Source organism: Anoplophora glabripennis, unplaced genomic scaffold (genome assembly GCF_000390285.2).
Source record: "Anoplophora glabripennis isolate ALB-LARVAE unplaced genomic scaffold, Agla_2.0 scaffold179, whole genome shotgun sequence".
In the NCBI taxonomy this organism is placed as follows: domain Eukaryota; kingdom Metazoa; phylum Arthropoda; class Insecta; order Coleoptera; family Cerambycidae; genus Anoplophora; species Anoplophora glabripennis.
The window spans coordinates 172077-177830 of record NW_019416483.1 but is presented as its reverse complement, the minus strand read 5'-3'; the positions used below and the strand labels follow the sequence as shown (position 1 = coordinate 177830).

The 5754-nt window shown below is 31.0% G+C and overlaps 1 non-coding gene across 1 annotated transcript; it reads right to left on the bottom strand.

The window, feature by feature from the left end:
• Window positions 1–3955: 3955 nt before the first annotated feature.
• Window positions 3956–4096, bottom strand: LOC111691602. Its single transcript, XR_002762996.1, has one exon. It is a non-coding gene; the product is annotated as a U4 spliceosomal RNA (small nuclear RNA).
• Between the last annotated feature and the right edge of the window lie 1658 nt (window positions 4097–5754).

Below are 5754 nucleotides of genomic sequence, written 5' to 3'. Positions count from 1 at the left end.
TGACATAATATTGCATTTATCAACTTTTAACGGAGATTCGTTTAACATAAACAGTTTATTTATTCTATCCAATTTATATTTTGTATCAAATTAACGCATACATTAAACATAATTGTGTAAATTTTCAATAAAATCGATTATAAATAATATAAAAAGAAGTGGTCCTAAGACAGAACCCTGAGACACTCCAGATGTTGCAGATATTATGGATGGTTTAAAACCTCAGCTTATAGCATATTGTGCTCTTCTACTAAATTACGTCTTGAAAAGATTTAAGAGTAATAAAGATAAACCAGTATATTTATGCTTTGATAGAGTACTTGTATTAGTGGGTAACTTACTACTTACTAACTTACTAAATCTACATCGACTGCTACTTATCCTAGTAATGTCATAAATCTGCCCTCAGTGCGACGCCAATGGATGAAATAGATAACTCTCTATCAAATCGCAGCGCGCGCTAATCTAAAAATAAGCCCTCGGCGCAAACAAATAGCGAATATCGCTAACACGCACAGGTAGAGCCATAAAAGCCTCCTCGCTTGCCGGTTATTGAATCCGGGTTAAATTTGGGTCTGAACTCACAGAAATGGCAGCGGGAATGCGTCCCTAAATATAACCGAAATTAATGATCTGAAAGCCATTTCGAGACATTAGTTTCTGTCAATCTTGATTACATTTTTCTTAAGTGCGCGCGAATCGTCATTCCACGGAAAATAAAGGAATAATCCTCAAGATTTCGAAACGTACAATGTTATGCATTAGATACCAATCTATATTAGTTTATCTAGACAATCTTCACGATCTAAGTGCTAATTTATTAATTTTATTTTTAATATATTTTTTAAATTTAAAAACCTTTCACACTAATGTAGTTACATTTTCAGGAGTTTGAAAAATAAAGATAATTGTTACTCTTCAATAATAATCATCACATAATTTTAATTGTAATGTTAATTTTATATAACTAAATGAATATTACTTCAAATGTGTAATAGACCTTTTTAATGGTGACGTCACATATACCAAAAAATAGGCAACCCCATAGTTGACATTTACGTGAAGAATTTCTCAATATTTTGACTGATTCAGCGATGACAAATCAACAAGATCTCACCTGCATATAACGCTATTCTTTCCGAGCATGCGCATTAGGGATAACACGGTTATTGTTAAATATCTACTTTATTTAAATTTAGGTATATTCTTTTATATCATTTATTGTAAGTTTTAAGCACATTGGTATATCTATTTTACTAAACAGGTGTTGGTTTTTCTTAAATAGGTACTTTTAAATCCTAAATAAAAATTGAAGTTGTTCATTTCTATAGTATCTATGTAAATAGTACACAAGAGTCAGATTCGGTCTGTACAATTTTAACTTTGACAATTTGTTGTGGATTGCCTAAACATGTGACGTCACACTAAAATAGTCTATTGTATGGTGGTCTATGATTGTATATTACATAAAAAGTATTAAACAGTTGTGGCAACTTTAGTTATACAAGATTATGAATACACTTTTCTAATGCGTGGTTTATATGTTTAAATTTCTTTACATTTAGTACCAATATAAATAATCATTTATACTCGACCTATATTATTTTGAGTAAAAAAAACTAAAAAAGTCAACTCAGCAATCTGACAGGTATCTATTGTTTATTTATAACAACAATCAACAGGCATCATATTTGTCCGTCGAAAGTCGAATTTATAAAATACTCAAAATAAATCTTTTACTCATAACAATTTAGAAAATAACCGAAAATATTTTAACTGCTGCTCGAAAAACGTCGTGGAGTTTACTTTTCTTCAAAATTTAAGAAAAGGTAAGGTAAAAGAGAAGATACATTTTGTATGTGGATAGGAACAAAAAACGTACAGCAAAGGATCGATAAAAATTTTATGCTAACATAATATTTTCAGAAGGTAAGCTATTTTTTACAGTACGTTTACCTCTTAAACGTCATTATTACGAAAACAACTGATTTTAGAGATATGGTATGTTATACCATAATGTTCATAATTTACCGTACAATTCAAAAATGGCATAATATACAGGTGTTCCATTAAAAAAATCAATGCATATATTCTTCTTGAGATACCCTGTATACAATTTTCTTATGTCAAAAAATCCGCTACTAAAAATATTAATCGACGTGTCCGAGTGTTTTTCCACTAAAAAATTACCTTAATTTTAAACAAATTTGTTTCATTCATCATGAACACACTATAGAATTTCTTATAATTTTCGTTTATTTACTTCGAAAAGGTACCTAAATGTACAGGGTAATTCACTTTAATTTGACCCCCCTTTAAATTTTTTGTTTTAAAAGTTATAAAAAAATATGAAATACAAAAGTTCCACGATTTTTTATGAATTTTTCCGAAATGATAGTAGAAAAACAAAATGGCCGCGGATGTTAACTTTGTTAAGTTAAATGGAACACCCTGTATATTTTTACATATTTGGATAGAACGTTCCCTGTCGTGCATGGTCATGTAGGGTTTGTTGGGCCCATCTCTAATAATAAGCGAGATATTATTAAAGAATTAAACGAAGGTTTTTTATTAAGAAAATAATACATCTTGTAATTGTTAGACCCTCATTCAGACATTTCTGCTTTTTTCCAATTACGTAAGGCTTTACAGATTTAGTTAGAATATATTTTGATATATCGGACATTGATACGATCCAAAATGCGTATAGGTAGGTAATTTAACAAAATCTCACTAATTAGGCCGTGAGAGGCCTAATTACTCATGGACAATGTTATATGGTAGGCCGTGGCAGTGACAGGTAATGTCATGACAACATCGTTATTGTTTGACAGTTTATATTATTATTTAACTAAAATAGGTTATATAGAAGTAGACAATTATTAGAATTAAAATAGAGAATTCCTATAATATTTCAATTTTGTATTTCTTTGTAACCCATTTTAATTAAATAATAATACAAACTGTCAAATAACAATGCTGTCATGATATTGCCTGTCATTAGTGTGATTTAGTTAAAATACCTATACGCATTTTGGACCACATCAATGTCCGATCTGTCAAAATATATTATAACTAAATCTGTAAATCCTTATGTAAATACAAGATATATTATTTTCTTAATAAAAAACCTTCTTTTAGTTTTTTAATAGTATCTCGCTTATTGTAAGAGATGGACCCAACAAACTCCACATGACTATGCTCGACAGGGAACGATCCAAATCTGTAAAAATATACAGGGTGTTCCTTTTATCTTAACAAAGTTAACATCCGCGGACATTTTGTTTGGACTTCATTTGTTTTTCTACCGCCCTTTTCAAAAAATGTATAAAAAATCGTGCAACTTTCATGTTTCACATTTTTTTATAGCTCTTAAAACAAAAAAGTTAAAGGGGGGTCAAAATATAGTGAATCACCCTGTACTGGATATAGGCAACCAGTAAAAAAAATTGTGAGATATCCAGATTTGGGAATTACCAAGACATTTCAATTAAATAAAAACAGTAACAGTGACTATTTTGACAACTAGGATTTTTCGTTTTAGTTCATACGAATATTGCTTGTGGCTCAATGGAAAAGATACATAATTAAAAAATTGGACTACTTCATTCCATCCCGAACTGGAAAAACTCACTAAATTACTAATTAAATTACTCAAACTAAAGAAGGCCGAAGACCCACACAATGTTATCCTATCCTTCCCTATCGCAACCCAACTACTAGCACAGCAAAATAAATTATGCTGTGCTAATAGTAATTTATAATAGTAATAATTATATTATTATACAAGTGTACATGTTTTACGTTTCGAGTTTTGTGTTCTTCCTTATCTTTGCATCTTGCAAATCTTGTCATCTTCCAATTCCACGTACCGCCACGGATTCGGATTATCGGCTTATCGCCTAAGCAATTAAGTATTAAAGTCCTACCTATTTATGTTTTTATTCGATTACAACCCCCTCGGGGGTTTCCAAAAATTGCCGTAGCGCACGGTATTTCACGTGCACTTGGCGGGGTATTGGTTAAAGTTTTCAACTAGCAATAATCGCACCTCGGATAAACCTCATTGGTTACGATATCGCCACTGCGCAAAGCTGATCATATTACGTAGTAGCTGCATAGTCATAGAACTTCGAAGTACCCGAACGAGCAGGATATAAGTGGCTCCATCTATGACGGAGAAGATAAATTAAACTAATGAATTTATACCATAAAAAGTAAATGTAAATAAGCATGCACTGCGGATAGAAACTATATTTCTGATGACTGATAATTATTTACATAATTTAGTTTTACATTAAATTTATTTATTACGATAGTTAAAACAATTACGTCTCATTATCATGCAAAGGCGATTCAAATTAAACCGCATTCATTTGATATAAAAATTTTCACGTCAATGAAAAATTTAAACAAAATAATATTGTATCAGTTGATTCAATATGCATTCCCAGAGTATGTTAATTACAGCCTTTCTTTATTTCTTTATTAGTTTAATATATCGAATTCTATGGTATCTAATTATGAATTCTTCTCTTATGCTTTTAAATTTTCCCGTCGATTTGTGATACACATGTAGATATAGAATTCTGAGATCTCTGCGTCACTTTCTTGGAATTAACCGCATGCTACACCCGAGGCAGAAAGACATTGGCGGCGTGGTTTTCACCGAAACAGTGCATTCTGCGTTTTACAGTTGCGAAGGTGTATTTCCTCAGTTATTTTCTTGGAATTCTATCTCAACAAATATTGTACGGACTGTAGACATAATCATGGTTTGGATGTAAAGAATTTTTTAATCCCTGAACCCTCACATAAACCTTAAAAAACCACATCCAAATAATAATTAAACAATTTAAAAATTTCAGATTTTTTTTTTAAATCTTTATATTCAAGCTTGTGGTTGAGGTGTTTTGAACACAACAGACTAGTTCTAGATTGTTAATATGCTTCGACCTCATGATGCTTTGATAAATTTATTCGTGACTTCCACAGTTATTTTTTCTTTATCTAGAAATCTCATCATATTTTTAGACCGTTGATCGATAAGGTCCTTTTCATAACCTTTAATACCAGCTCAATTATGCTTAGCATGTATTTTCCACATAATTTGACGGCAAACATTTTTTACGGCGACACGATATAATCTTACTTTGTAGTAGTACTATTTTTCCTTGATATCCTCACTGTACAGATTATGTAGAGGTACCATATAAAATTAAAATCCAACTACTCCTTAGTCGGGTATTTAGCACGGATATAAAGTACCTATTTAGTAAAGGGAAGTGACGAGATTGTAGGTACGTACTCCTAAAGCATTAATCCGTATTTCTGGTTGCCTACTAATAAGATCAGAATTTAAATATGCCATATAAATGATAAGATGGCTGCATAAACAGGAAAGCCAAATTTAATATTACTGTTAACCATTTCTCAACAAAACAACAAGTATTGAAAATATTGACCCTTAGATAGTTAAGACTTGGTTAACGAAAGAGACAGTCAGACTATGGATATTAACTTTAGTACTATTTACTCATTAATTAAAATACTAGACTTATTCTTTATTTCAATATTGACTCTTGCGCCATCTATTGAAAAATTTATTTTACTTAAATTGGAACGCCGTTGATATTTACAGAGTACTATGTCTATGACTATCCCAACCCCAACTCACACTGTACAACTTACCTTCTATGTAAATAAGTGCATCCAACCTTTGAATAGATAGGGAATGTAATCCGCATTCAGAAT